Source organism: Ranitomeya imitator, chromosome 7 (assembly GCF_032444005.1).
Source record: "Ranitomeya imitator isolate aRanImi1 chromosome 7, aRanImi1.pri, whole genome shotgun sequence".
NCBI classification, from domain to species: domain Eukaryota; kingdom Metazoa; phylum Chordata; class Amphibia; order Anura; family Dendrobatidae; genus Ranitomeya; species Ranitomeya imitator.
This window is the reverse complement of record NC_091288.1, coordinates 97960505-97981817: the sequence shown is the minus strand read 5'-3', so window position 1 is coordinate 97981817 and position 21313 is coordinate 97960505.

Here is a 21313-nt window from a genome sequence, read left to right as displayed (position 1 = left end):
TTATACAAAATGGAGGCAAGCAAGATAAAATGGATCCTGCTATATAACAGTATCAATTCTGTGATTTCCATAATTCTATAACTTTTAGTTTTAGTAGTTTAAATGTTTGTCTACTGTTTATAAATACTTTACCAGCAATGATCTAACCTATTAGTAAGTTTTGTTTGGCTCACACATGGGGAATGAGAATAGAAGTAGAAAATACAAAATACAATTCGACATCAGAGAAAAACAAAATCAAAGAGAGGTGACAAAACACCACTGAAAAGAGATTGTCAAACCTGCAGCAATAATTCGACAAACTGGAAAAATGCCACATATTTGTGTGAGGCATCATGGAGATAGCTCATTATGTTTTTGGAAATTCCCCAATCTTGTGCTATTTGTGCATATGGCAGAGATGAGTGAATGCGACAATATTACAAGCGTATTTTTTCACCTTGTTGATGGGGTTCCCACAGAGCTTTTAGACAGCACTAGAGAAAAATCATTCTTCCAACCTGAGAAACTTTCTTTTGTTGTTGGTTTGTATAACATTAAAGAGGATTCTAAAATACGAGATGAGTTTCAAACAGAGGTTCTGACATGACCACATGTGGATCCAAGCTGTCAATGTCTATTTTAGATCAGCCTACTGTTTAATCAGGAAATGTCTGTTGCCAAGGTGGACCACTTAAAAGAAGTTGGCTTGAATGGAATCACCGAGGAGCCTCTTCTGCTTCAACAATATATGTTTTATTACATTAGAAATCAATATATACTGCTATGTAATACTTACACTGCTGTGTGACTTTTACGGAAAGTTGCATTCATACTAATGGATTTATGAACACAAATGAAACTCAGTGACATAAATGTGTCCAAACAGTAGTATCATTAATACATCATATAACATATACTATCTATCCACTGGAACACAGCTTCAGAAATTTATCAAACATGCCAAAAATACGATACTCAACATATGCTTGAAAAGTAAGATTTTAATGAATATATCAGTGAACACAAGAACAATTTCTAAAATTTTAACACAACTGAGTTTCATAGAACATTTTTAAACCCATAACATGAAGTAAGATTATCTAGGCATGGAATGAAGAAGTTGACGACATAATGCAACATTATTTTTCACCATTCTTCAAGAAAAACCTCTTTTAGAGCCTGAATGCTTGATGGAGAGTGATGCTCAATTTGTCTCCAGAATTTCCCATAGGTGTTATATTGGGTTCAGATCAGGAGACATACTTGGCCACTGAATCTCTTTCATTCTTTTTTTCTTCACAAACGCAACAAATGTGTGTTTTGAAGCATTGTCATGTTAGTAAAGTGCACATTTACCAAGGCCACAAAGTGGTGGCAACATCTTCTATTACAATATAGAGCAGTAGATTTGTGAATTAATGATGCCATCCATGAAATATAGCTCCATGAGACCGGCAGCACTCATGCAGTTCCACATTAAGGGCACTGCAACCACCATGTACCGCTAAAGGCATCATGCATTTAGAAAAAATGCACGGCTACCAAGGGAATGGAGTGATGATGTAATCCGTGGACCAGGGTGGGCTCCCCAGGATACAGCAAAGTCGTGGACAAGGAAAGCAGTAAACGCTAAACTTGTCAAATGAACTTTTACTGTTAAACACAGACTGATTACATTTCCACCAACCAACAAAATGTAACCCGATCAGAACTGACTGGGACCACTGTGTCACTCAATAGGCACTACGTTATTATCTAGTTGTGCACCCACCTGCTACAGCTAATGAGCATTTTACTGGAAAACCGGAATAATCAAATGAATGCCAGGGGTGGCCTATTGGTGATGTAGCACAGCAGTTTACAAACGTAACATAATGACTTTAACCCCTTTCCGACATCGGGCGTAATAATACGCCAAAGTCGGACATTCCTCCTTTGATGTGAGCTCCAGCGGTGAGCCCACATCTTTTCCGGCACATGTCAGCTGATCCTCCCACGGCTGTTATCCCATTAAATGCCACTGTCAACCTTTGACAGCGGCATTTAGCACATGTTTCCAGCAAGCGCGCCAGAAATCCCATTCATCGGCATCCGTGTCACATGACCGTAGGTCACTGATGGGTTGGCATGACAACCAGAGGTCTCCAGCAGACCTCTATGGTTTTCACTGCCGGATTGCTATGAGTGCCGCCCGGTGGTTGGCGCTCATTTAAAGTCAGCAATTCTGCTACATACAGGCAATCTGATCATCGCCTGTATGTAGCAGAGGTGATCAGGTTATGGCAGCTTCTAGCCTCCCATAAAGACTATTGAAGCATGCCAAAAATAAAAAAAACATGATTTTAAAAATATAAAAAATAAAAAAATATAAAAGTTCAAATCACCCCCTTTTGCCCCATTCAAAATAAAACAATAATAAATAATCAAACATACACATATTTGGTATCGCCGTGTTCAGAATCGCCAGATCGATCAATATAAAAAAACCCGATTGCTAAATGACATAGCGAGAAAAAAGTCAAAATGCCAGAATCATGTTTTTTTTTGCTCGCCACAACATTGCATTAAATGGGTATAAAAAAAGGCGCAATTTTTTTAAAACAAATTTTGGATTTTTTTTTCACCACTTACATAAAAAACAAGCTACACATGTTTGGTGTCTATGAACTTGTAATGACCTGAAGAATCATAATTGCAGGTCAGTTTTAGCATTTGGTGAATATGATAAAAAATCAAAGCAAAAAAAATTGCGGAATTGTACTTTTTCGCAATTTCACCACACTTAGATTTGTTTCTCTTTTCCAGTACATGATATGTTAAAACCAATGGTGTTGTTCAAAAATACAACTTGTCCCGCAAAAAACAAGCTCTTGCATGGCCGTATTGGCCGAAAAATAAAAAAGTTATGGCTCTGAGAAGAAGAGGAGCAAAAACGAAAATACATCCGGTCATGAAGGGGTTAAATCCACAGGTAGAACCCAGTTATTAAATTATAAACAGTCCAGGATCATGTGAGTGCAATGGGCCGCTACTCGGATCACCTCTGCATACTTTGGTAGATCCCCTTTAATGCTGTAGTCTCTGTAAGTCTCTAGTGGTTCAGAAAGCTGAGTATGATGGACACTAATGCAACCGAACCAACCCCTTCCTGTCAGGCACTTCCTCCTAATTGCTTGCACTGTCCCATTGCCTGGCACTCCGTCGGTTCTTCCAAAACTGCAATTCACACTAGCAGAACAGAGTCCATTTAGCAAAACACCAGTCTCTGCCAACAGAATCGCTGCTTATATTTCTTCTCGAAGAACCGGTTGATTGTCTCTGAATAAAAATCCTGACAAACCAGTGAAAGTCAGAGTCATCGCACAGTTACAGGAGAAGCAGTGGCCTTCTGTGGCAGGTGATTAATACTGCAGGAACAATATTGTCAATTCTACATTACTAATACAATAGAACAGCAGTTGAAAATTATGTGACGGTCAGCGGCATATTCCACATCACCTCACCATGTTTCACTGTAGGCGGCAAGCATTTTTCAAATTATCCTGTTTTGAAGGCATCAGTTCAAAAACTTATATATCACTGCAGAGTATAGATTCCCAGTAGTCTTCATATTTTTCAGTGTGAGCCCTGAAAAATTGTACGTGGGATTTTTTTTTGCATGGGCTTTATTAAAGGCTTCCTTTGTAGATGACACACATGCATGCCATACTTCTGAAGTGTACGCCATATTGTGTCAAGGGAACCTATCACTCCAGTTTAGCTTTCTACTTCTTTAACTAGCTTCAGCAAACCTGCATGGCAATTTTCTTTAGCCATTTTAATCAGAAGTCGCTCTTGTTTTGGTGTTGACTCCCACGGTCAGCCTGGTATCTCTGTGAGATGGTTGAAATTCCATCTTTGTTACTGTAGAGGGAAGTGCCCCAAAATGTATATATATATATATATATATATATATATACATATATATAAATATATGTATATATATATATATATTTGAATGTTAAGCCATGTATGTAAATACAGTGGGGGAAATAAGTATTTGATCCCTTGCTGAAAAAGACATCAACAGTGTATAATTTTAAATTGTATAAATTATATACATTTATTTGCATTTTTCAGTGAGAAATAAGTATTTGATCCCTCTGGCAAATAAAACTAAATACTTGGTGGCAAAACCCTTGTTGGCAAGCACAGCAGTCAGATGTTTTTTGTAGTTGATGATGAGGTTTGCGCACATGTCAGGAGGAATTTGGGTCCACCCCTCTTTGCAGATCATCTCTAAATCATTAAGATTTTGAGGCTGTCGCTAGGCAACTCGGAGGTTCAACTCCCTCCATAAGTCTTCTGGAGGTCTGCCAATCGACTGCCTCAAAATCTTAATGACAAAAAAATCTGACTGCTGTGCTTGCCAACAAGGGTTTTGCCGCCAAGTATTTAGTCTTGTTTGCCAGAGGGATCAAATACTTATTTCTCACTGCAAAATGCTACTAAATGTATATAATTTATACAATGTGATTTTCTGGATTTTATTTTTGATATTCTATCTCTCAATGTTAAAATTAAGCTACCGTTAAAATTACAGACTGTTCATATCTTTGTCAGAGGGCAAACTTAAAAAATCAGCAAGGGATCAAATACTTATTTCCCCCATTGTATATGTACTGTATATATTTACATTTATAGTCGCCAGCTTGCCTATAAATATATACCGTATGTATGTGTAGTTAGTAGAATGAAAACTTGACTTATGAGTGTGTTATAAATATTCTTTATTAGTACACGGTTTTGTCTCAGTCATCGTTCCTACATGTAGAGCATAAGGAACAGAGTGTTAAGGCATCACTATGTATATTAATTGTTACTAGACAAAGATGACATTTATAAATGATATTGGACCTCAATAGAGGTGTAGGAGTCTGTTGTGAATTCTGTGGCAGAGCTCCCTCCTGTGGTCACAAGTGGTACTTCGGCTGATTCTGTCTGTGAGCTACCGTTGGTGGAGGAGAGTGGTACTGCGGCTTCTGAGTTACCTTCCTCAGGTGGGGGGTGAAGTCGTTAGGTGCTGCTCTATTTAACTCCACCTGGTGCTCTGATCCTGGCCTCCAGTCAATGTTCTAGTATTGGACCTGTTTCCTCCTGGATCGTTCCTGTGGCCTGCTGCTCTGCATAGCTAAGTTCCACTTTTGCTATTTTGTTTGCTGTTTTTTCTGTCCAGCTTGCTTATTTGTTTTTTCTTGCTTGCTGGAAGCTCTGGGACGCAGAGGGTGTACCTCCGTGCCGTTAGTTCGGTACGGAGGGTCTTTTTGCCCCCTTTGCGTGTTTTTTTGTAGGGTTTTGTGTTGACCGCAAAGTTACCTTTCCTATCCTCGCTCTGTTCAGAAAGTCGGGCCTCACTTTGCTATATCTATTTCATCTCTACGTTTGTCTTTTCATCTTATCTCACAGTCATTATATGTGGGGGCTGCCTTTTCCTTTGGGGTATTTCTCTGAGGCAAGGTAGGCTTATTTTCTATCTTCAGGCTAGTTAGTTTCTCAGGCTGTGCTGAGTTGCATAGGGAGCGTTAGGCGCAATCCACGGCTGCCTCTAGTGTGGTTGGAGAGGATTAGGGATTGCGGTCAGCAGAGTTCCCACGTCTCAGAGCTCATTCTATATTTTTTGGTTATTGTCAGGTCACTGTATGTGCTCTGACTTCTATGTCCATTGTGGTACTGAATTACCTTATCATAACAGTACTGGAGGACCAAAGTACTAATGATTCTCAATAGAGGGAAAAAAGAAGTTCTGAGACCATTTTTTTTTCTCTGCACTGTGTTTTGCCTTTTTTTTTCCCTAGACATTTGGGTGGTTCAGGACACAGGTGTAGCGATGGACATTAAAGGTCTGTCTTCATGTGTGGATCAGCTCACGGCAAGAGTACAAAATATTCAAGACTTTGTGGTTCAGAATTCTATGTTAGAACCAAGAATTCCTATTCCTGATTTGTTTTTTGGAGATAGAACTAAATTTCTGAGTTTCAAAAATAATTGTAAACTATTTCTGGCTTTGAAACCTCGCTCCTCTGGTGACCCAGTTCAACAAGTTAGGATCATTATTTCTTTTTTACGTGGCGACCCTCAGGACTGGGCATTTTCTCTTGCGCCAGGAGATCCTGCATTATGTAATATTGATGCGTTTTTCCTGGCGCTCGGATTGCTGTACGGTGAACCTAATTCAGTGGATCAGGCAGAGAAAAATTTGCTGGCTCTGTGTCAGGGTCAGGATGAGATAGAGGTATATTGTCAGAAATTTAGAAAGTGGTCCGTACTCACTCAATGGAATGAAGGTGCGCTCGCAGCTGTTTTCAGAAAGGGTCTCTCTGAAGCCCTTAAGGATGTCATGGTGGGATTTCCTATGCCTGCTGGTCTGAATGAGTCTATGTCTTTGGCCATTCAGATCGGTCGACGCTTGCGTGAGCGTAAATCTGTGCACCATTTGGCGGTATTATCTGAGCATAAACCTGAGCCTATGCAGTGCGATCGGACTTTGACCAGAGTTGAACGGCAAGAACACAGACGTCTGAATGGGCTGTGTTTCTACTGTGGTGATTCCACTCATGCTATCTCTGATTGTCCTAAGCGCACTAAGCGGTTCGCTAGGTCTGCCACCATTGGTACGGTACAGTCAAAATTTCTTTTGTCCGTTACCTTGATCTGCTCTTTGTCATCTTATTCTGTGATGGCATTTGTGGATTCAGGGGCTGCCCTGAATTTGATGGACTTGGAGTATGCTAGGCGTTGTGGGTTTTTCTTGGAGCCCTTGCAGTGTCCTATTCCATTGAGAGGAATTGATGCTACGCTTTTGACCAAGAATAAGCCTTAGTACTGGACCCAGCTGACCATGTGCCTGGCTCCTGCACATCAGGAGGTTATTCGCTTTCTGGTGTTGCATAATCTGCATGATGTGGTCGTGTTGGGGTTGCCATGGCTACAAGTCCATAATCCAGTATTGGATTGGAAATCCATGTCTCTGTCCAGCTGGGGTTGTCAGGGGGTACATGGTGATGTCCTATTTCTGTCTATTTCGTCATCCACCCCTTCTGAGGTTCCAGAGTTCTTGTCTGATTACCGGGATGTATTTGATGAGCCCAAGTCCGATACCCTACCTCCGCATAGGGATTGTGATTGTGCTATCGATTTGATTCCTGGTAGTAAATTCCCAAAAGGTCGACTGTTTAATTTATCTGTGCCTGAGCACGCCGCTATGCGGAGTTATGTGAAGGAGTCCTTGGAGAAGGGGCACATTCGCCCGTCATCGTCGCCATTAGGAGCAGGGTTCTTTTTTGTGGCCAAGAAGGATGGTTCGCTGAGACCTTGTATAGATTACCGCCTTCTAAATAAGATCACGGTTAAATTTCAGTACCCCTTGCCGTTGTTATCTGATTTGTTTGCTCGGATTAAGGGGGCTAGTTGGTTCACCAAGATAGATCTTCGTGGTGCGTATAATCTTGTGCGTATTAAGCGAGGCGATGAGTGGAAAACTGCATTTAATACGCCCGAGGGCCATTTTGAGTATCTAGTAATGCCATTCGGACTTGCCAATGCTCCATCAGTGTTTCAGTCCTTTATGCATGACATCTTCCGAGAGTACCTGGATAAATTCCTGATTGTGTACTTGGATGATATTTTGATCTTCTCGGATGATTGGGAGTCTCATGTGAAGCAGGTCAGAACGGTGTTTCAGGTCCTGCTTGCTAATTCTTTGTTTGTGAAGGGATCATAGTAACATAGTAACATAGTAACATAGTTAGTAAGGCCGAAAAAAGACATTTGTCCATCCAGTTCAGCCTATATTCCATCATAATAAATCCCCAGATCTACGTCCTTCTACAGAACCTAATTGTATGATACAATATTGTTCTGCTCCAGGAAGACATCCAGGCCTCTCTTGAACCCCTCGACTGAGTTCGCCATCACCACCTCCTCAGGCAAGCAATTCCAGATTCTCACTGCCCTAACAGTAAAGAATCCTCTTCTATGATCAAAGTGTCTCTTTGGTGTTCAGAAGGTTTCATTTTTGGGGTTCATCTTTTCCCCTTCTACTATCGAGATGGACCCTGTTAAGGTCCAAGCCATCCATGATTGGACTCAGCCGACATCTCTGAAAAGTCTGCAAAAGTTCTTGGGCTTTGCTAATTTTTATCGTCGCTTCATCTGCAATTTTTCTAGTATTGCTAAACCATTGACCGATTTGACCAAGAAGGGTGCTGATGTGGTCAATTGGTCTTCTGCTGCTGTGGAAGCTTTTCAAGAGTTGAAGCGTCGTTTTTCTTCTGCCCCTGTGTTGTGTCAACCAGATGTTTCGCCTCCATTCCAGGTCGAGGTTGATGCTTCTGAGATTGGAGCAGGGGCTGTTTTGTCGCAGAGAAGTTCTGATTGCTCGGTGATGAAACCATGCGCCTTCTTTTCCAGGAAGTTTTCGCCTGCTGAGCGAAATTATGATGTTGGCAATCGAGAGTTGCTGGCCATGAAGTGGGCATTCGAGGAGTGGCGTCATTGGCTTGAAGGAGCTAAGCATCGCGTGGTGGTCTTGACTGATCATAAGAACTTGACTTATCTCGAGACTGCCAAGCGGTTGAATCCTAGACAGGCTCGTTGGTCGCTGTTTTTTGCCCGTTTTGACTTTGTGATTTCGTACCTTCCAGGCTCTAAAAATGTGAAGGCGGATGCTCTGTCTAGGAGTTTTGTGCCCGACTCTCCGGGTTTATCTGAGCCGGCGGGTATTCTCAAAGAGGGAGTAATTGTGTCTGCCATCTCCCCTGATTTGCGGCGGGTGCTGCAAAAATTTCAGGCTAATAAACCTGATCGTTGCCCAGCGGAGAAACTGTTTGTCCCTGATAGGTGGACGAATAAAGTTATCTCCGAGGTTCATTGTTCGGTGTTGGCTGGTCATCCTGGAATCTTTGGTACCAGAGAGTTAGTGGCTAGATCCTTTTGGTGGCCATCTCTGTCGCGGGATGTGCGTTCTTTTGTGCAGTCCTGTGGGATTTGTGCTCGGGCTAAGCCCTGCTGTTCTCATGCCAGTGGGTTGCTTTTGCCCTTGCCGGTCCCGAAAAGGCCTTGGACACATATCTCTATGGATTTTATTTCAGATCTTCCCGTCTCTCAAAAGATGTCAGTCATTTGGGTTGTCTGTGATCGCTTCTATAAGATGGTCCATTTGGTACCCTTGTCTAAATTACCTTCCTCCTCTGATTTGGTGCCATTGTTCTTCCAGCATGTGGTTCGTTTACATGGCATTCCAGAGAATATCGTTTCTGACAGAGGTTCCCAGTTTGTTTCGAGGTTTTGGCGAGCCTTTTGTGCTAGGATGGGCATTGACTTGTCTTTTTCCTCGGCTTTCCATCCTCAGACTAATGGCCAGACCGAACGAACCAATCAGACCTTGGAAACTTGTTTCTGCTGATCAGGATGACTGGGTGTCCTTTTTGCCTTTGGCTGAGTTCGCTCTTAATAATCGGGCCAGCTCGGCTACCTTGGTTTCGCCGTTTTTCTGCAACTCTGGGTTCCATCCTCGTTTCTCTTCAGGGCAGGTTGAGTCTTCGGACTGTCCTGGTGTGGATACTGTGGTGGACAGGTTGCAGCAGATTTGGACTCATGTAGTGGACAATTTGACCTTGTCCCAGGAGAAGGCTCAACGTTTCGCTAATCACAGACGCTGTGTGGGTCCCCGACTTCGTGTTGGGGATTTGGTTTGGTTGTCTTCTCGTCATATTCCTATGAAGGTTTCCTCTCCTAAGTTTAAACCTCGTTTCATTGGTCCGTATAGGATTTCTGAGGTTCTTAATCCTGTGTCTTTTCGTTTGACCCTTCCAGATTCTTTTTCCATACATAACGTATTCCATAGGTCATTGTTGCGGAGATACGTGGCACCTATGGTTCCATCTGTTGATCCTCTTGCCCCGGTTTTGGTGGAGGGGGAGTTGGAGTATATTGTGGAGAAGATTTTGGATTCTCGTGTTTCAAGACGGAAACTCCAGTATCTGGTTAAGTGGAAGGGTTATGCTCAGGAAGATAATTCCTGGGTCTTTGCCTCTGATGTCCATGCTCCCGATCTTGTTTGTGCCTTTCATGTGGCTCATCCTGGTCGTCCTGGAGGCTCTGGTGAGGGTTCGGTGACCCCTCCTCAAGGGGGGGGTACTGTTGTGAATTCTGTGGCAGAGCTCCCTCCTGTGGTCACAAGTGGTACTTCGGCTGATTCTGTCTGTGAGCTTCCGTTGGTGGAGGAGAGTGGTACTGCGGCTTCTGAGTTTCCTTCCTCAGGTTATGTGGTGAAGTCATTAGGTGCTGCTCTATTTAACTCCAACCGGTGCTCTGATCCTGGCCTCCAGTCAATGTTCTAGTATTGGACCTGTTTCCTCCTGGATCGTTCCTGTTGCCTGCTGCTCTGCATAGCTAAGTTCCGCTTTTGCTATTTTGTTTGCTGTTTTTTCTGTCCAGCTTGCTTATTTGTTTTTTCTTGGGACGCAGAGGGTGTACCTCCGTGCCGTTAGTTTGGTACGGAGGGTCTTTTTGCCCCCTTTGCGTGGTCTTTTGTAGGGTTTTGTGTTGACCGCAAAGTTACCTTTCCTATCCTCGCTCTGTTCAGAAAGTCGGGCCTCACTTTGCTATATCTATTTCATCTCTACGTTTGTCTTTTCATCTTAACTCACAGTCATTATATGTGGGGGCTGCCTTTTCCTTTGGGGTATTTCTCTGAGGCAAGGTAGGCTTATTTTCTAGCTTCAGGCTAGCTAGTTTCTCAGGCTGTGCCGAGTTGCATAGGGAGCGTTAGGCGCAATCCACGGCTGCCTCTAGTGTGGTTGGAGAGGATTAGGGATTGCGGTCAGCAGAGTTCCCACGTCTCAGAGCTCGTTCTATATTTTTGGGTTATTGTCAGGTCACTGTATGTGCTCTGACTTCTATGTCCATTGTGGTACTGAATTACCTTATCATAACAGGAGTCCCCTTAATATTTTAGAGGGATGTTTCTTCCTATTTCAGATACATTTTTGTGTATTTTTTACTACAATATTCTGATTGATGAGTAAAGCTTTGCTGATTTTTTGCAGCCTTCAGTCTTCTTGTATAAAGAAATTATTTTCTTTCTCAAGTTTTGTGACATTTTTCTTCCACGTGGTGCCATTGCTGACAACATGAAATGGAAATGGCTTTTTTGTTAAGTAATGCCCTTTTATAGTCCACTGTCTGCTGGACACCTGTTTAGTGAATTATTAGACTTCTCTGTGGTTGAATTCATGCTAATTAGAAATTTGTAGTCTAAACTTTAGCTTTGCTCTCAAGACCTTCATTAGGGTGTACTCTTTTTTGCAACATGGTCTTGAATTAATTTGTTAGCAAATTTACTTTTTTAAGTGTGCAAAATAACAAATATTGCTTGCAATGAATGGTTCACCTTTGTGGGAGTATTTTGTAGTATGGTTTCCTATAAAAATGTTGTTTCTGAAGGAAAACTAAAGGTTTGTTGACAAATCTGTTGGGATGTACTCATTTATGCTGTGCACAGTACATACAGATTGATAAAATTAACTGTAGTGATCTATATTTACTCACTTCTATCATATAGAGATGATATAAAAAGTATACACACCCCTCTAAAAATTCAACGTATTTATCATGTAAAAAAATCATAACAAAAAGAATCATTTCAGACCTTTTGCGGTGGCCTCCGAGAAAATGGCCACCAGGTGGCCATTTTCCTGGAGGCCACTGCATTGCAGCAATAAATGTGCGGTGGCCTCTGGGCTTTCACAAAATGCTGGCGGAGCCCCACCGCACCACAGAACACCGCAGAACCAGCTTGGGACGGAATTTCCTGGAGACCACCGCACTACAGCAATGGATGACCGAACCAGCCTGGGATGGGAGTCATATCACCAGACCACCGAACACCCCTTGTGACCACGCTCCACCAACACTGCCGAACCCCTGGTAAGCTGAATTCGGACTGTAAGACAGACCCCCATTTGACACATAATTTTTTTCCCCTATTTTCCGTCTGAATTGGGTGCTTCTTATAGTCCAGAAAATATGGTAGCCAATCACACATCTTTGCTGGTTGGAGAACGAAAAGTTTCAGAGACTCTAAACCAGGAGTGGGGAACCTCAAGCCCCAGGGCCATTTACTGCCCTCGATGACCTTTTATCAGGCCCCCGGGCAGATTCTCAGGGACCGCATTCTTGGCCCCCCTGAGGAAGGTAATCTCCAAAACGCGGGTTGGGGTAGGCGGGAGACAGCGTGGTATCCCTTACTGCAGTACTGGGTATGTTTACTTTATCACTTTGTATACTCTTCTAATGGACCCTACTTTTATGTGGATCCACATATGTATGTACTTCTGTGATTACTTTAAGGGATCTCCATGCTGTCACTACCGCTTTGGCTTATGGGGTATTGCCTGTCACTTTTTAGCCTGTTCATTTGTTATTGACCTTTTGATATAAATAAATTAAATTTTGCAAAATATATATTATTATTATTATTTATTATTATAGCACCATTTATTCCATGGCGCTTTACATTTGAGGAGGGGTATACATAATAAAAACAGGTACAATAATCTTGAACAATACAAGTCACAACTGGTACAGGAGGAGAGAGGACCCTGCCCGCGAGATCTCACAATATACAAGGGATGGGTGAGGATACAGTAGGTAAGGATAGAGCTCGTCATGCAGTGGTTTGGTCGATCGGTGTTTACTGCAGGTTGCAGTCTTGCCGGAAGAGGTAGGTCTTCAGGTTTTTTTGAAGGTTTCGATGGTAGGTGAGAGCCTCATATGTTGTGGTAGAGAATTCCAGAGTAGGGGTGATGTGCGAGAGAAATCTTGTATGCAATTGTGGGAAGAGGAGATAAGAGGGGAGTAGAGAAGGAGATCTTGAGAGGATCAGAGGTTGCGTTCAGGAAAGTGCGGGGAGACAAGGTCACAGATGTATGGAGGACACAGGTTGTGGATGGCTTTGTTTGCATGGTTAGGCTTTTGTACTGGAGTCTCTGGGTAATGGGGAGCCAGTGAAGTGATTGACAGAGGGGATAGGCCGGGGAATAGCGGGGGGACAGGTGGATTATTCAGGCAGCAGAGTTTAGAATAGATTGGAGGGGTTCGAGAGTGTTAGAAGGGAGGCCACAGAGCAGGAGGTTACAGTAGTCAAGGCGGGAGATGATGAGGGCATGAACTAGGGTTTTTGCAGATTCTTGGTATAGGAATGCACGGATCCGTGAAATATTTTTGAGTTGAAGGCATCAGGAAGTGGAAAGGGCTTGGATATGCGGTTTAAAGGAGAGATCAGTGTCAAGGATTACCCTGAGACAGCGAGCTTCTTGGACTGGGGAGAGTGGGCAGCCGTTTACTGTAATGGATAGGTTCGTTGGGGGAGTCGCGTGAGATGGGGGAAAGACAATGAATTCTGTTTTGTCCATGTTAAGTTTTAGAAATCTAGCGGAGAAGAAGGATGAAATAGCGGATAGACATTGAGGGATTCTGGTTAGTAGGGTGGTGATATCTGGTCCAGAGATGTAGATCTGTGTGTCATCAGCATAGAGATGATACTGAAAACCATGAGATTCTATGAGCTGTCCCAGGCCAAAAGTGTAAATGGAGAAGAGCAGGGGCCCTAGAACTGAGCCTTTCGGGACTCCGACAGATAGGGGGCGAGGTGAGGAGGTGGTGTGTGAATGGGAGACGCAGAATGTTCGGTCAGTTAGGTATGACGAGATCCAGGATAGGGCCAAGTCTGTGATGTCAAGGGATGAGAGGGTCTGTAGTAATAGATTCCCTATTACTCTGTCAAAGGCAGAGGACAGGTCCAGGAGGATCATTATACATATTGATCTGGACTATTTAGACTGTAGTTCTCTTGTGGTGTTTTTGGGCAGGGGGGTGTATTTTGATTGCCACCAGCTCATTGCTTTCTTCTTGCTCTGTTAGCACACACAAACAGTGTTCACTACTGAACACTGAAGGGCATGCAATGAAAGATTACATCCTGAAACCAGTGCCAGTCAGGGTACATTTTGTGGGTGGAGTTTGTACGGCCCCCGAGGGATAGTATAAATATCCAAATAGCCCTTGGTAGAAAAAAGTTTTCCCACACCTGCTCTAAATGATGGCAGCTGAGTGAAGTGTGTGCTGCATTTTAAGTGGCTGCTGTAGATAAGTGCATAGTTAAACACAAGTTCATAGTTTGACATAAGAACATGGTCTGGCATTTTCCTTACTAGTTTTTCATTTTTTTATGCTTGTTCTGTACTGTTTATCCCAATTAGTATGTGATCTATGGACAATGCTACCAGGTGAGCATTTTGGAGAGATGCATTGAACAGAGGTTTGAAGGTGAGTATATCTGTACTTGATGTCAGCGAGTTACATGTTTGGAAGCATTGTAAACCTGGAGATGAGTATAGACTGGGGCCACTCATATGGAGGAGAGTGGAGGTGGGGAAGATCAGGACCCAGTAGGTAGCTACAGATAGAAAAAGGGATAGGGGGAAAAGTGCCAGGGAGTTCAGTCCTGATCTGGCGGAACCTAGTATACAGAGGGTACGGAAAGTAATCAGACCCCTTTAAATTTTTCACTCGTTTCATTGCAGCCATTTGGTCAATTAAAAAAGCTCATTTTTTCACATTAATGTACACTCTGCACCACATCTGAAAAAAACAGAAATGTAGAAATTTTTCCATATTTAATAAAAAAGAAAAACTTAACCCCTTTACCCCTAAGGGTGGTTTGCACGTTAATGACCGGGCCAATTTTTACAATTCTGACCACTGTCCCTTTATGAGGTTACAACTCTGGAATGCTTCAACAGATCCCAGTGATTCTGACATTATTTTCTCGTGACATATTGTACTTCATGATAGTGGTAAAATTTCTTTGATATTACCTGTGTTTTTCCAACTTTGAATTTTTATGCAATTAAATCACAGAGATATGTCACACAAAATACTTAAAGGGAACCTGTCACCCCGTTTTTTGAGATTGAGCTATAAATACTGTTAAATAGAGCCTGCACTGTGTGTTCCTATAGTGTATGTAGTGTACCCCGATTCCCCACCTATGCTGAGAAATAACTTACCAAAGTCGCCGTTTTCGCCTGTCAATCAGGCTGGTCAGGTCGGGAGGGCGTGGTGACATCGCTGGTTCTTCCTCAGCTTTACGTTGGTGGCGTAGTGGCGTAGTGGTGAACAAGCAGCGCGCGATCTGCGCTGTCATCCCTTTCCTCGGTGGGGGCGGCCATCTTCCTGGGGCCGTGCGTGCGCAGATCGAGTGCTCTGCTGCACGGGGCTTCAGGAAAATGGCCACGGGATGCCGCGCGTGCGCATTAGAGATCGCGGCGGCCATTTTCCCAAAGCCGAGTTTGCAATTCTGGTGCTTCGCAGGAATTTTTGGAATATTTAAATAAAAATGAACATTTAACTTTTTTTCACAAAAAAATTATTTCAGCTCCAGTTTGTTTTATTTTACCAAGGGTAACAGGAGAAAATGGACCCCAAATGTTGTTTTACAATTTGTCCTGCGTACACCGATACCCCATATGTGGGGGTAAACCACTGTTTGGGCGCATGACAGAGCTTGGAAGCGAAGGAGCGCCATTTGACTTTTCAATGCAAAATTGACTGGAATCGAGATGGGACACCATATTGCGTTTGGAGAGCCCCTGATGTGCCTAAACATTGAAACCCCCCACAAGTGACACCATTTTGGAAAGTAGACCCCCTAAGGAACTTATCTAGAGGTGTGGTGAGCACTTTGACCCACCAAGTGCTTCACAGAAGTTTATAATGCAGAACCGTAAAAATGAAAAATAATATTTTTTCACAAAAATTATATTTTCGCCCCCAATTTTTTATTTTCCCAAGGGTAAGAGAAGAAATTGGATGCCAAAAGTTGTTGTACAATTTGTCCTGAGTATGCTGATACCCCATATGTGGGGGTAAACCACTGTTTGGGTGCATGGGAGAGCTCGGAAGGGAAGGAGCGCCGTTTGACTTTTCAATGCAAAATTGACAGGAATTGAGATGGGACGCCATGTTGCGTTTGGAGAGCCACTGATGTGCCTGAACATTGAAACCCCCCTCAAGTGACACCATTTTGGAAAGTAGACCCCCTAGGGAACTTATGTAGATGTGTGGTGACCGCTTTGACCCATCAAGGGCTTCACAGAAGTTTATAATGCAGAGCCATAAAAATAAAACAAAAATGTTTTCCCACAAAAAATATTTTTTAGCCCCCAGTTTTGTATTTTCCCGAGGGTAACAGGAGAAATTGGACCCCAAAATTTGTAGTCCAATTTGTCCTGAGTGTGATGATACACCATATGTGGGGGGATCCACTGTTTGGGCACATGGGAGGGCTCGGAAGGGAAGGAGCACCATTTGGAATGCAGACTTAGATGGAATGGTCTGCAGGTGTCACATTGCATTTGCAGAACCCCTAATGTACCTAAACAGTAGAAACCCCCACAAGTGACACCATTTTGGAAACTAGACCCCCTAAGGAACTTATCTAGATATGTGGTGAGCACTTTGACCCACCAAGGGCTTCACATAAATTTATAATGCAGAGCCGTAAAAATAAATCAAACATTTTTTCCCACAAAAATTATATTTAGCCCCCAGTTTTGTATTCTCCCGAGGGTATCAGGAAAAATTGGACCCCAAAAGTTGTTTTTCAATTTGTCCTGAGTGCGCTGATACCCCATATGTGGGGGGAACCACCGTTTGGATGCATGGGAGGGCTCGGAAGGGAAGGAGCGCCATTTGGAATGCAGACATAGATGGAATGGTCTGCAGGCGTCACATTGCGTTTGCAGAGCCCCTAATGTACCTAAACAGTAGAAACCCCCCACAAGTGACACCATTTTGGAAAGTAGACCCCTAAGGAACTCATCTAGATGTGAGAGCTTTGAGACCCCAAGTGTTTCACTACAGTTTGTAACGCCGAGCCGTGAAAATAAAAAATCTTTTTTTTTCCCACAAAAATCATTTTTTAGCCCCCAGTTTTGTATTTTCCCAAGGGTAACAGGAGAAATTGGACCCCAAAAGTTGTTGTCCTATTTGTCCTGAGTACGCTGATACCCCATATGTTGGGGTAAACCTCTGTTTGGGCACACGGGAGAGCTCGGATGGGAAGGAGCACTGTTTTACTTTTTCAACGCAGAATTGGCTGGAATTGAGATCGGACGCCATGTCGCGTTTGGAGAGACCCTGATGTGCCTAAACAGTGGAAACCCCCCAATTATAACTGAAACCCTAATCCAAACACACCCCTAACCCTAATTCCAACGGTAACCCTAACCACACCTCTAACCCAGACACACCCCTAGCCCTAATCCCAACCCTATTCCCAACCATAAATGTAATCTAAACCCTAACCGTAACTTTAGCCCCTACCCTAGCCCTAACTTTAGCCCCAACCCTAACTGTAGCCTTAACCCTAGCCCCAACCCTAACCCTAACCCTAGCCCTAACCCTAGCCCTAACCCTAGCCCTAATCCTAACCCTAGCCCTAACCCTAGCCCTAGCCCTAACCCTAGCCCTAACCTTAGCCCTAGCCCTAACCCTAACCCTAGCCCTAACCCTAACCCTAGCCCTAACCCTAACCCTAGCCCTAGCCCTAACCCTAACCCTAACCCTAGCCCTAACCCTAGCCCTAATGGGAAAATGGAAATAAATACAATTTTAAAATTTTTCCCTAAGGGTGTGATGAAGGGGGGTTTTATTTACTTGTATAGCAGGTTTTTTAGCAGATTTTTATGATTGACAGCCGTCACACACTGAAAGACGCTTTTTATTGCAAAAAATATTTTTTGCGTTTTTTGTGTGACCACACTTTGAGAGCTATAATTTTTCCATATTTTGGTCCACAGAGTCATGTGAGGTCTTGTTTTTTGCGGGACGAGTTGACGTTTTTATTGGTAATAGTTTCGGGCATGTGACATTTTTTGATCGCTTTTTATTCCGATTTTTGTGAGGCAGAATGACCAAAATCCAGCTATTCATGAATTACTTTTGGGGGAGGCGTTTATACCGTTCCGCGTATGGTAAAATTGATTAAGCAGTTTTATTCTTTGGGTCAGTACGATTACAGCGACACCTCATTTATATCATTTTTTTATGTTTTGGCGCTTTTATACGATAAAAACTATTTTAAAAAAAATTATTATTTTTGCCTCGCTTTATTCTCAGGACTATAACTTTTTTATTTTTTTGCTGATAATGCTGTATGGCAGCTCGTTTTTTGCAGGACAAGATGACATTTTCAGCGGTACCATGGTTATTTATATCTGTCTTTTTGATCGCGTGTTATTCCACTTTTTGTTCGGCGGTATGATAATAAAGCGTTGTTTTTTGCCTCGTTTTTTTTTTTTTCTTACGGTGTTTACTGAAGGGGTTAACTAGTGGGACAGTTTTATGGGTCGAGCCGTTACGGACGCGGCGATACTAAATATGTGTACTTTTATTGTTTTTTTTTTTATTTAGATAAAGAAATGTATTTATGGGAATAATATATATATTTTTCATTATTTAGGAATTTTTTATTTTATTTTTTTTTACACATTTGGAAACAAATTTTTTTATACTTTTTTACTTTGTCCCAGGGGGGACATCACAGATCGTTGATCTGACAGATTGCACAGCACTCTGTCAGATCAGCGATCTGAGTTAGAACACTGCAGGCTTACCAAGCGCCTGCTCTGAGCAGGCGCTTGGTAAGCCACCTTCTCCCTGCAGGACCCGGATGCCGCGGCCATCTTGGATCCGGGCCTGCTACAGGGAGGGAGGTAAGGAGACCCTTGCAGCAACGCAATCACATCGCGTTGCTGCGGGGGTCTCAGGGAAGCCCGCAGGGAGCCCCCTCCCTGCGGGATGCTTCCCTATACCGCCGGCACATCGTGATCATGTTTGATCGCGGTGTGCCGGGGGTTAATGTGCCGGCGGCGGTCCATGACCGCTCCTGGCACATAGTGCCGGATGTCAGCTGTGATAGGCAGAAAGGGGTTAAATATCACATGATCATAAGTATTCAGACCTTTTGCTCAGACACTCATATTTAAGTCACATGCTGTTAGGGCTAGCGGAACGCACCAAATACAAAGACAGATAGAGTATGGTGCGTTCGCAGCCCGGGGTCCACCGTGCAGAGATGGAACCTGCTGCCAAGTAATGACGGACTATATGGCGGTACTCATAAGTATACACACGTGGGTTAAACTTCACCCAGCGTGAAGGAAGCGATCCTGTTGCGTCACAGGATCGCGGTACCGCACATAGAGCGCGAGCAAGTAGTCAGCGAACTCAACCCCAACTAGGATTGAAGTCCGATTAGACCCTTGCTGGCACAACACCGCAACTGGGTGTGTAAGGAAGCTGAATAACAATATTAGGGCACAAGAGTGCATGCGGTGCCGCACTGACGAACGCCACTAACCACCCAGGCTTGGGTAAGGAAAGCACAGAGGAAGTGCATGGCGCCGTACTGGCGGTCACAGCAACGGGACGCTGTAATGTGTGATTCGTGCTGTAGGAAAAGTCGGGCGCTAGATAGCAACCATACACCTTCCGCGAACAGACATTCAATAGGGAAGGGGTATCCAAGGACGACTTGCACTCACAACAAACACACATATGCAAATGTACACTAGCGCATGGCCGTGCGGTCATGCGCAGTTTATATAGTTGCAGCACAGGAAGTGGCCACAGAAACTTTGCCCTTCCAAGACCTGCCAAGAGGACCAATGGAATGTGCTGCAGGGCCTGAGCACATGACCCTCGATCTCCAACGGGAGATCTTGCCCTGGGCATGCTCAGTGTGTGCAGACAAGGACTTAGTCCCAGAGAAGTCCGCTCGCTGCTGACCAGCACTGGCTTTAATGGCAGAAGCTGAAGAAGCAGCAGTAACTCTCTGTACAGAGTGAGACTGAGCAAGACGCTGGGACTGACGTCCCTGCTGAGCAGACTCCACTGCGGCTGGAAAGGAATGGGAGACCGCAGCGGAGATGGCTCGAGATTCCCCCTGTGCAGAAGCGGGAACTCGAGACCTAACATTACCCCCCCTCCTAGGGCCCCCCCCTCCTTGGGCCTCGCTATGCTCGAAGGCAGCAATGAGCTGTGGGGCCCGAATGTTTTCAGCAGGCTCCCATGACCTGTCCTCTGGACCATAACCCTTCCAATCCACCAGATAGAACTTTTTGCCACGTACCACCTTGCACCCCAAAATAGCGTTCACCTCGTAATCGTCCGTAGACGAACCCGATGTCCCGGCAGATGACTCGGAAAACCGGGACATGTATACGGGTTTCAAGAGGGACACATGAAAGGTGTCGGTGATACCCAAGCGTAGAGGAAGAGCCAAACGGTAGACCACAAGATTAACCTGTTCGAGAACCTTGAAGGGACCCAAGTAGCGAGGAGCAAACTTAGTGGACTCAACTCGCAGCCTGATGTTACGGGCGGAGAGCCACACCAAGTTGCCAGGAGCAAAGGTCGGAGCGGGGCGCCGATGAACATCGGCGGAGGACCTCATTCTCTCCTTGGAGGCCCGAATGGCATCCTGCGTGCGGTCCCAAATGTCCCGTGCCTCCACAGCCCAGTCTGCCACCCTGGAGTCAGCAGAAGACACAGGCATGGGCACAGGAACACGCGGATGCTGGCCGTAATTTAGGAGGAATGGAGTCTGACCGGTGGAGTCGGCTACGGCATTGTTAAGTGCAAACTCTGCCCACGGTAGCAAGGATGCCCAGTCATCCTGCCTGGCAGAAACAAAATGTCGTAAATATGTGACCAAGGTCTGGTTGGCCCTCTCTACCAACCCATTCGTCTCGGGATGATATGCCGAAGATAGATTCAACTCAATACTGAGTAGACGACAAAGCTCTCTCCAGAATCGAGACGCAAACTGGGGACCCCGGTCACTAACAATTTTGTCTGGCATACCGTGTAGGCGAAAGATATGCTTGACGAACAAGACAGCCAACGCCCGTGCAGAAGGTAGCCGTGGAAGAGGCACCAAGTGCACCATTTTGGAAAAATGGTCGGTGATCACCCAGATAATGGTGCAGTTACGAGACTTTGGTAAGCCCACCACAAAGTCCATCCCGACCATCTCCCAGGGCCTGTTCGCCACCGGCAGAGGATAAAGCAAACCAGCTGGCCGTTGCCGAGGAGTCTTGTTCTTGGCGCAAGAGACACACGCCCGAACATACTCTGCGACATCACGAGCCATATGCGGCCACCAGTATGTCCTCGCCAGAAACTCAGATGTCCTTTTGGTACCAAAATGTCCACCCACCCTGGA